We start from the raw sequence: 11,872 nt of genomic DNA, 5'->3' as shown, positions 1-11,872 counted from the left end.
AAACAGCTTCTTACTATGGTGAGGGGATAAGTCTTTTATGTCTAGAATCATGCTTTACTTCGTCTGAAACTTTGCTGGTGGCAGTAAGGCTTTAGCCATCATGGAATCCAGGACCACTCCAATAAATTCTATTTTCTGTACTGAAGACAGGACAGACTTCTGTGTTGATCAGCAGGCTGTGTGCATCAAACATGGATCAGATAATGCCTACACTGGACAACTCCTGCTACTTGGAATGACCTCTTATCAACCAATCATCCAGGTAAAGGAAGACATGGACTCCTGACCTCTAAAGGAACACTTCTACTACCACCATAGACTTCGTGAATACAGGAGAGGCAGCCGACAGACCAAAGGGCATTACTGTGAAATGATAATGAGGACTACTGACAATGAAACTTAGAAATTTTCTGTGGCTCTGATAAATTGCCATGTAGAAGTAACTGTCCTTTAAGTCAAGGGCAACATACCAGTCCCCTGGCGCCACAGAAGGAATAATGGAAGCTAAAGTGACCATCCACAATTTCAATTTCTTTAGGAACTCGTTTTACTCTCTCAGATCTAAAATAGGTCTGAGACCCCCTTTTTTGCTTTTGGAATCAGGAAATATTGGGAATACCCCCCCTTTCTCTGAGCAACAGAGGGATGTTTTTTATAGCTCCTACAAGAAGCAGCAATTGTATTTCTTGCAACATGGCTTCATGAGAGAGACACACAGAAGAGGGACACAAAAGAGATGTGTGAATGAGGAACAGAAATAAATTGAAATAATACAATAATATTATAATAATAATAATACAGTAAATAATAAAATAAATAAATTGTATCCCACTTCCACCATTCTTAGAACCCACTGATCCATTGTGATGTGAGCCCAAGCACAAATAAACTGGGATAGACAGCTTGCAAAAATTGGGGAAGGAAAGATGACACTCTTGGAACTGATATTCTGCTCTTGACCAATCCACCAAAATGAGCTCTTGCAGAAAGAAGCCTGCCTCGATAAACCGGCAGCTGCAGGGGCAGAGGATGGTAGTGGATGTCTCTTGCAACTTCTACCTCTTTTTCCTCAGCAGGGCCTGGACTAGAGCAGCAAACTCTGGAAATCACTGGATTTGTTGAGGACGGAAGGCCTTCCTCTTTACTGCTTTATAAATCCTCAGGGCCTTCAGAGTTGCTCCAGAGTCCTTGAAATTATGCAGAGTCTTGCCAGTCTATTCCAAGAAGAGCAACGGCCCTTCAAAGAGGAGGTTTATTGACTCTCTGGAGGGATATCAGAGGATTACAACCATGAAGACTGCTGTGTAGTGATTGCAGAGGCCATGCAACAAGTCACAGAGTTAGCTACATCTTGCTTGTTCTGGAAAGCAATTTGCCCTCCTCAATGAAGAATAGCCCTTGTACACTCCTAAGAGATCTCAATGTAATTTTCTTGAAGATATTCTGCAGTCTTCTCCCTAAGGTTTCTAGGGATGGCAGCCTTATCTCTTCCTCCATGGTAGAACACTTTCCCACACCACTCTGCAATGACTTCGGCAGCTACCATTGTAGTAAACAGATGAGTTGCATACAGGCCTAGGCAGCTTCAGAATGCTAGCAGCAGCTGGTGCTCTCTGTGTCTTTGTTACTCTCAAGACTGAGATATCAACTAAAACCATCACCACTGTTGAAAATAATGCCACTATTCAGTGCTGTTGCCCTATTGCCAAACCCATGGTAATAGGAACCAAAATTGTATTATTTCATGCAACTGAAAGTCTTAACACCCTCCTTCTTTCCCCCTTCCTTTGCCCATGCAAATCGTACTCACTATGGCTGGACTGGAAAGCTGTGCTGTGCAGAGACACTCCAAAGCTGAAGTGTCGATAAGCAATTACAATAAGCAAAGACATTCCAAAGCTGAAGTGTTGATAAACGATTACAATAAGCAATAAGCGACAATGATTAAAATAAATTTTGAGAATAAGGAAAGGGAGTTTTGAAATGTACCTTTCCCTTTCCATTGTACCTGTAAATCAAATGATATATTTGTCTGCTTTATCTGGTGCTGTTGCTGCTGCTGTTGAGATCTTGAAGGGTGCCTCCCTCCACACCCATTGAAAGCCTGATGCAGATGAGAAGCAAGATGAAAGCAAGATCATGCAGGACAGTGTTGCATCAGATCACAAAGAAAGGGCCTAGTAGACCTACATGGCAGACAAAGAGGACAGGAGAAAGTGGAGAAAGATCCAGGAATCCCAGCAGGAAACAGAGAGGTTGATGCACCAGGACATAATGGGGCTTCTGAAGCAGCAAACACAAATCCTGAAGACTCTGGTTGACCTACAGATCCAAAAATCGTGAACCTCACCCCTCTTTGCAGTCCTTGGAGAACTCCATGGTAACAGTTTCCTACACCCCCAACCTTTGGGGTTGGGGAAAACTCAGAACATGGATCCAGGAATGTGGCCTTTGGGGCTGGGGAGAGCTCAGCGTACAGATCCAGGAACGTGGCCTTTCACATCTGAAACTTCTGCAGTCACCACTTGTCTCAAACCTGCATTATGATTTAGTCCCACCAGTCAATGCTCTTTTTTGGGCTCAAAAGTGGTGCCCCGCCATCTTCAGCTGCTCTGTGAATGCCACCAACAACTTTGAATTGTTTTCACTATGTCCCTTAGCAATCTGTCCTTGAAGAAATCATCATGTCTCTAATTGCTGCAGTTCTTCCTGAAGCTCTGCAAATACCAGAGTTTTGTGTGTCCTGTATTTGCAATGTTCATGAGAACAGTGCAGAGCTGTGTGGGTTCCATATTTCTATCAAAGATGGCAGAAACAAAAAGTGCCACGACTGTTTGTGGGATTTTAAAAAAAGGTGCAGAAGTTACAGGATATGGATGGGAATTATGGGACAGAGAAAGTTGCATGCTGGGAACTTGACCCCTAGCTCCGAGAGATCCCTGAGTGACTCATTTCTACCCAACAACACATTTTGAAAACTTCCCAAAAGGCACTGTGCTGGACAATGGTATGTGGCATGCTGGGATGCCTACCCATGGTGCACCGTGTTTTGCCTCAACACAAGCACTCTTGGTGATTGTGCACAGTGCCGGCACAAGCAGCCAAGTATGCACACGCATTAGCACTATACTAACTTGGGCAGCTGTATGCCAATGTTACTTGTGTCTACCAAAGTTTGTGGTGTAGACATGGCCTTAGTCTGTTTTTATCTTTTTAGGCACTGATGCTGCAAATTACAGTGTGGGGTGCACAATGTGTTCTGTGCCCCTTTCATTGAAGGAGCAGGGACTTGGATTGTATTGTCTACAGGGCAGGAATTATCATTTACCATGTGTTTGTACAGCACCCAACTTTAGTGGGCCCCTTTCCTGTCTGGTACATTGAAACACTAAAACCCTGATCCTTGAAATGCTTATGCCTGGGTTTAACTTCACTGCCATGAGTAGTTTCATTGATTTCAATGGTATACATATAATAGTAAAATTAAGCAGATATGTGTCTGCAAGATTGGAGCCAAATACAAAAAAACAATAATTATGATTATTTGCCCCCCAAAAGGTCACACCACACAAAGTTTCTAGATTAGTCTCTCAACTAGTCAATGGGAAAGGATAAATCAAATAGTGCAATGTGTTGATTTTTCATAAGATGCATCGCTTTGTCTGTAGTTTTTTATATGGCACAGAGCTAACATAAGAGTAAGGGGTATAGAAGATATCTCACCCTGTCTCAGGCAAAGGTAAAAACAGATTGAACCATATGATCCAAAATAAAAACTTGGGGTTTCTAAATTATGATTTCACTATTTGAAAGTTGACCTAGGGAAAACTGATTCTCTATTGAACATGAAGTTATCTAAACAGATGTCAAAAGCCTCTATCTTTCAAGCACTTGCTCACATGCTTAACTTTAAGCACGAGTAGCCTCTCCAAAGTCAATGGGACTACTTGCAAGTTAAAATTAAGCATGTGAGTAAGTACTTCAAGGACAGGGTCTAAGTTAATCAATCCTTTTCTTGAAAAAGTGTGACACCCAGCACCGCCATGATCACACTTATAGTGTAATGGTGTATTGCCTAATGCAAAGTATGTCACGTTAGATGTCTTTGGAATGCTCATGATGTACTGATCATTATTGTTATAGTAACATTTGTTGTAATATCATGTGTATAGTTATGAGGCTTCACTATGTAATATTCCCAATGATATGTCCTCATGGCTTGAAATATATCAAGGCAAAATTCTCCAGGAGCAGAGGGACCATTCAGACCTCATCAAGGCATGTATAGGATAAACCCAGCTCTGCCTTCCAGGAACAAACGACTGGCCTGGCATCAAGGGAGGATCAGTTGGACTCTCGAGTGAGTCACCTCTCTTTCCTTGACGAGCGTGGAATCCTGAGGAGGTAATGCTCACTGACTCAGGACATGAAGGAGTCCACATAAGGACATTGTTTGTCACCTGACCCTGAAGGAGGGGACAAAGCCCCAAAGGGGAGAAGGAACATTATAAAAAGGGGAGACATTTGTCATGCTCTCTCTCTTCCACTTTCATCTACAAACACCACCAAGCAACTGAAGTGCTGACCAAAAGGGAGAGCCTAGTTAAAAGGAAACAAGCCAGCCTGTGGTAAGAATTACCTAAGTTTTTAAGGTTGCTGAAAGTGTTAAGTTTAGTTTAGAATGTGTTTTGCTTTTTTCCTCTTGACCAAATCTGACTTATGCTTTGACTTATAATCACCTAAAATCCTTCTGTAGTTAATAAATTTGTTTGCTTGTTTTGCCTAAAGAAGTATGTTTGATTTGAAGTGTTGGAGACTCCACTTGGAATATGATGGTGCATATCAATTTCTTTGTTAAACTGACAAATTTACATGAGCTTACATTGTTCAGTGAGCTTAACTGAACATTGTAAAATGGAAGTTCCTAGGGTGGCATCTGGGACTGGGGGTATGGCTGGGATCATGCTGTTGCATAATCCAAAGAGTGACTGACTAGAAGGACTCACTCACTCACTTAGGGGCAGCTTACATGCTGGAGGTTGTGCATGAACAGTTGAGGAGTGGTGGTTCTCACAGCAGAGCAGAGTAAGATAGGCTCCAGGAGTGGGGGATTTGGGTGACACAGCAATTCACCAGTTTAGATTGCGCCAGGGGAACGTCACAAAGAGCCTTTTGTGAAAGAAACTGCATTTAATTCCATAGATCAGTTGTGATGTTGGCAGCACAGAAGGGGCTCCTCAAGATACTTCAGGCAGCTGAGTGTGAGTTACTCACTGGCATCATCTTATTGTAGCACACACTCGAAGTGGAATGGACAAGTGCAATCATTCGAACTTGTGTGTGGGAGTGTATTATCCATACACTGACCTGATGCCTACTTAAGTGGAAAGTTACAGCAGGCCTGGTGGTGGACACCGGGTCAAGTGAGGCTGCCTACAGGGAGCTGGAAGGTGGCCACTTTCACTCAGGCGCCTCACTGGCGGCGAGTTCCGCGGACTTGGCCGCCATCCACTAGATAGTAGAAAGTATCCAAGGTCGTAAACAAGAAAGCTATGTAAGCTAAGAAGCTACCAATAATATGTAAGCTGTTCCCATGCTAAGTGTGTGAAATTATATAATAGCCAATCAGCAATTGTGTGACCATTGTATGCAAAGATGATAAAAAGGTATATAAGCTGGAGAACAAGATGGAATAAACGATTCTGCTTGCAATCATATTGGTTGTTGTGCTTTATCCGTCCCGCATCCTCTGCCATCAGCAGTGGAACCCTCCCTCATCCTCTGCCATCAGCAGTGGAACCCAACAAATGGTGACCCCGACGTGATAGCAATTCAAGTGGATTGGATTGTGCGTCGGGCAGGGAGAAGAAACGCGGGAGTTATAGCCGCTGCAGGAGGTACTGCGCTGGACGCAGCTCCTGGTCGTCCAAGAGGGACGTGTATGAGCTCACAGGAGATACTGCGGTGAAGGCAGCTCCTGGTTGCCCAGAGGCAGGCGTGGTCGCCCAGAGAGGCAGGCGTGGTCGCCCAGAGGCAGGTGTGGTCGCCCAGAGAGGCAGGCGTGGTCGCCCAGAGAGGCAGGCGTGGTCGCCCAGAGGCAGGCGTGGTCGCCCAGAGAGGCAGGCGTGGTCGCCCAGAGGCAGGCGTGGTCGCCCAGAGGCAGACGTGTTCGCCCAGAGACGTGGTCGTCCGAGAGAGACGTGGTCGTCCAGAGGCGTGGTCGTCCGAGAGGGACGTGTTTGAGCTCAAAGGTGAGCGGCTAATTAATTAAGTATGGGAAACGCTGCATCAGCTGAAGAAAAAACGGTGCTTGAATTTTTTATATGTATCGCGGAGCGCCAAGGGGAAAAGGTGTCCCCGGATAAATTATCTTGCTTATTGAAGTGGGAACTAAGAAGGGGATTTTTTGTAAAATCAAGTACTGTATTTGATAAGACTGTCTGGGAATACTTGGGCTCCGACCTATGGGAGTCGGTAGCCCATGGCAACAAGGAAGCCTTTGCCTTAAGTCAGACCTGGAATAAGGCAAGGAGGATGGTGAAGAACCTTGCGGCTGAAGCGGGGGTACAAGCGGCAGTGAGAGAAATATTTCAAGTGGGAAATGAGACGCCTCATGTATTGCCAGTAGGGAACGAAGTGAGTGTGGAGACCTGGACCGCAGTTCCATACCTCCGCGAGGAGATTGGTCGGTGACGGCCAAAGCGTGTGATAAATACTGGCACATAGGAAAATAAGACTCCTAAAGAGACCTCTACCATGGGAAATGAAAGAAATACTAAGTGGCAGGTTTCTCTGAAGAAGTACAGAAGTACTGAGTGGCAGTCAGACTTCTCTTATGTGGTATAATAAGTGTGTGAAAAGGATCTTAAAAACTGTTTGTAATTAGGTGCTACCTTAAGTGTTTCAAGAGAGAGAGAGGAGATTTTTTTTTTCCTTTCTTTTTCTTCTCTGTTTCTCTCTCCTTATCTCTCTCTCCATTTCTCTTCTCTTGTTTCTAAAAACCTTTGAGAGAGGGGGAGGGAGTGGGTAAACATAATGGGAAATTGTAAAAAATAAGGATCGGGCCCTTAAGCATTTTGGTTCGAACAACATGGTTTATGGCCAAAAGGAGAAAGGGGGGCCAAAGATAAAATGCAAACAGGGTGAAAACTCTAAAGAAAGACTGCATAAGTCCCGGGTAAGGAGTCTAAAGGACTCCAAAAAAGAAAAGGTGAAAATTTAGATAAAGAGTATATAGAGAGGTTGAGGCCGGGGTTGGGGAGTAGGACGTGGTACCTTTTTGGCCCCAGGAGATTCCTCCTGCCACTATTGTGGACAGTTGGGACACTGGAAAGCAGAATGTCCAGGACGATCTGGCCAGTCGGAGTGGACATTTGGGCCACCACCACCTCGCAGATCCACCTTAAAAGTTTTGGAGTTTTTCTCTATTCCCTTATCAAGGAAGAATGTAAACCAATTAATGCCGCATCTAGTGTCTAAACCACTATCTGTTTCTTTGAGACCTATTTCTAATCAGCATGTCTTTTTTTTTTAAGTTCTTATTCTCCAGTTAACCTGGTAGGTAGACATTTACATTGGAAAATTTGATTGTATTATTTATTGTTTACCAGATGGGATTAATTTGTTATTTTCCTTGTGAAAATGAAAATTCTATTTTGGCTGTATTTCTTGAATAGGGACAGGATTTTGAAATATCCAGCATACAAAAGGAATATGTCCTGTGATTACATCTCTCCTTAAACAAGGAATTATTGTGCCTACTTGAATCCTCTGATACACCCCAATTTTTCCTGTTAGGAAACCTGGAAAATATTTATTGTTTTGTGTAAGATTGTGTGGGGATAAGCATAAGACCATTGCCTGTTATAGTAATGCCCTGAACCTTGTAGCTGCAGGGCTTCCACCTTGTTTCCGTGCCATTGCAGCTGTAGCTGCTTTGGGTAAAACCTCGGAAACTTTGGTCCTTGGTCCCCCACTTATCATTTTTGTACCTTTCCCTTTTGTGGACTTTGATTAAGAGGTTAAAAAATTTTTTTTCCTGTAACTACCGTTTGTATCCTGACCAAAGGTAAATTTGTTAATGTTTTTATTGATTCCCATTAGGCCCTTGGTGTTGTTCATAATTATGGTTAACTCTAAAAACAAAAAGGCTTCCCCACTTTGGGAGGCTTCCATATTAAATGAATCTTATGTTGCTGCTTTATAAATGTTGTATAGTTATTTTTTATTATTGTTGTTGTTAAATGTCTAGTTTATTGGCATGTTTTAATAGACTCTGTTGCTAAGGCTGCAGTCCTTTTTGTATTTTAGGCCACATCTGTGTTGTTTTGTGTTTATATTAGTTCAGTTTAATATGTATTAGTAATTGTATGTTTATTTTTGAATGGGTAAAAGTTTACCCATGTGCAAAGGCTGACACTATTATAGTCAGCAAAAGGCTTGTGAAGGAATTTATCCCTTGCTTTGGGATCCCTCTGTCTACCAACAGTAACAGGTCAAGTTATAAAAGAAGTTTGCAAGGCTCTTGATATCCAACAGAACTTTTATTGCCCACATCACCCTCAGTCTGCAGGGGCAGTGAAAAGACAGAATGGTGTTCTGAAAAAATAAACTAGCCAAAATTTGTCATGAAACCAGCCTCAAATGGCCAGATGCCCTGCCTTTAGCCCTTATAAGTATAAAATCATCATGTAATAGAAAGACTGAACTCTTACCACACAAAATCCTAATGGGCTGACCCGTGAGGCTTTCTAGCTCTCTACCAGTATCAACTCACCTAATGGATATTAATTTAGCTGATGAAACTGACTTGACTTATTGTCAAGCATTAATGAAGTGTGTTAAGGCTTTTCGTTCACAGGTCCAAGAAGCCCTTCCCCAAGACCCTCAAAAAGCATGTCATGATCTACAGCCCAGTGATTGGATTCACGTAAAAGTCCACCAAGAAAGACAGCCCTGAAACTGCGTTGGAAAGGCCCACTCCAGGTATTTCTCACCACCAACACTGTTGTAAAGTGCCAAGGTTACCAGTCCTGAATACATGCCTGACACTGTAAAAGAACCTCTGCACCTGTAATGACAAGGTCAGTGGAACAGGGTGCAAGTGCTTGTAACCTCTCCCCTGCTCAAGAAAAGGATTTGCCACTCCAGAGTGAAAAGGATTTGAAACCACTCCAGAGCGAAGAGGATATACCACGATGTCATCCCTACCACCAAAGACTTAAAAACTCCCCAGATCACTGGTTCCCTAAATGGGTATGGCTAGTGATCTTTTGGATGTTCTGTATTGGCCTTATCTGGATGACTTTATTTTGATCCAAGTTCCTGATTAACGGTACACCTGTCGAGGAAATCCCCAAGGTCCATGGGGAAGAAGACCAACAACCTGATGACTTTGAGGTACAATTACAACCCAAGCAACTAAACCATAAAAGACAATGCTTCTTGGACTATACAGACACATCTTTATAATTAATTAATCAATTACAAACAGATTTCAATGTGTCTAACTGTTGGATTTGCAGTCAAGTTCCCTTGCATTTTGAAGAAGGTATACCCGTGGTTCTGATTGTGTTAAACACCATGTAGTAAAAGATTAAACACTACACAGTTTGGAGGGACAGTTAAAAGTGTGAAAAGTGTTATAGAAAAAAAAAAAAAAAAAAAAAAAACAAAAAAAATTTTTTTTTGAATTTTTTTTTTGCAGCCTTCTGAAGAAAAAACAGGCCCTTCTCCCAAATAATTGGTCTGTAAATATGTAAATAATCAATTGTAATTAATTGCTGCAGGCTAATAGACAATCTGATTTAAATCATTTGAATATGGACAATTCAGTCAAAATTACTAAAAGAACTACTAATTTAATGCACATGACATTTTACAAATCGCATCATTATTCCATACCATTTCCCAAGATGATATTTCATGGGGTTTCACAGATTTATTTTATGCCTTAACCTCATGGCTACCAAATTTATTTTGGCTTAAGTAATTGTTTGTGTGTATAATTTGTTTTATTGTTATTTTTACCTGTTGTTGTTTTTAGTGTCTGGGTATTTTGCCCTCTGTTTGTTTTGCTTTTAGTTGGTTTGTTAAGGCCAGGGTGCCTGTCGTGCAAATGTTAATTTAAGTTGCAATTATTAAATTTAAGCAATGGCTAGCTCAGGTTTATAAGTGAGCCACACTGGTATTACAGTATGGCTCAAAGGGGGATTGTAGGATAATAATTGTCTGTTTGACCATAGTCATTTTATTTTAGTTTTTTGAGTGTTCTGCTTTTTGCTGAAATCACCCCCCTTCCTTTTTCCATAGTGTTTGATTTTTTGCCAGGGTCAGAGAACGGGCAAGGAGAGAGCCAACTAGTTTTAATTAGTCATATAGCCTTCTGAGAGAGAGGTTAGACAACTTCAATAGAAAAGTAGAAATTTTTTGTTACTATGTTATTTGTTATGTATATTTTTAAAAATAGAAACGTATAAGTTAATAGTAATAGTAGTAATACTTTGAATATACCTATAAGCATCAAAAATTTATGCATATGTAATTTTTTTTTGTCTTGTTTGTATAAATATGTAAAAAAGCATGTCTTCAGGGTCTCACACTGACCACATGCTGGGAAGTGTAAAAGAAAGGGGGGAGCTGTGGGGGTATATTATCCATATGCTGACCTAACGGCTGCAGAATCGTGCAGCTATCGATTTTTTTGTTGGCACAGGGACACGGTTGTGAGGATTTTGAAGGCATGTGTTGTATGAATTTATCAGATTAGTTATATTTTGTTCATGCTTTATTGCAATGCCTTGCAAATAATATGCATAAGATTATGCAAACTCATAATCCCTTATGGGAGTGGCTTAGCAACTTTGGCTGGCCCTCTTGGCTTGTTTTATTTTGTTATACGGGGATAATCATTTTGGGAATTGTACTCCTCTTCCTTATTTGTGCCCCCTGTTTTATTTGCTTATTGCAAGGTAGTTTGGAGTGTTTTGTTGAGCGCATATTTAAAAGAAAGGGGGGAGATGTGGGAGTGTATTATCCATACACTGACCTGATGCCTACTTAAGTGGAAAGTTACAGCAGGCCTGGTGGTGGACACCGGGTCAAGTGAGGCTGCCTACAGGGAGCTGGAAGGTGGCCACTTTCACTCAGGCGCCTCACTGGCGGCGAGTTCCGCGGACTTGGCCGCCATCCACTAGATAGTAGAAAGTATCCAAGGTCGTAAACAAGAAAGCTATGTAAGCTAAGAAGCTACCAATAATATGTAAGCTGTTCCCATGCTAAGTGTGTGAAATTATATAATAGCCAATCAGCAATTGTGTGACCATTGTATGCAAAGATGATAAAAAGGTATATAAGCTGGAGAACAAGATGGAATAAACGATTCTGCTTGCAATCATATTGGTTGTTGTGCTTTATCCGTCCCGCATCCTCTGCCATCAGCAGTGGAACCCTCCCTCATCCTCTGCCATCAGCAGTGGAACCCAACACTTGTGTTTAGATCAAGCATAGTGAACAGCAGCTACCTACACCTGACTTAGCCTCAAACCCTGAGCCTATTCCACACAAACCACTCTTGAATTGTATATGTTGCCACCCATTCACTCTAGCCCTGAGAATTTCTCCTGAGACACTGCCTATGTGACCCATGTACCTAACAGGGAGATATCTCTTTAAGAGATCTATAGAGAAAGGGAGTAGGAATGAGTTGTGTCTGGGTCATTGGGTCATTTGCTAGGCAAATGCACAATTAGCACTCCACACCTTGAAGTTTCTGGAATTGGGTGTGGTAATTCTGGGTATGCTCAGTAGGTTCCCTGTAGCTGGACTCAGACTCCACTGACGGCAAGTAGTCAAGGCAGCTGCTTTACAAAAG

Source organism: Emydura macquarii, unplaced genomic scaffold, assembly GCF_026122565.2.
Source record: "Emydura macquarii macquarii isolate MOO-44397 ecotype Brisbane River unplaced genomic scaffold, CSIRO-AGI_Emac_v2 contig_719, whole genome shotgun sequence".
Taxonomy (NCBI): Eukaryota; Metazoa; Chordata; order Testudines; family Chelidae; genus Emydura; species Emydura macquarii.
Note: the sequence above shows the minus strand (reverse complement) of the source record.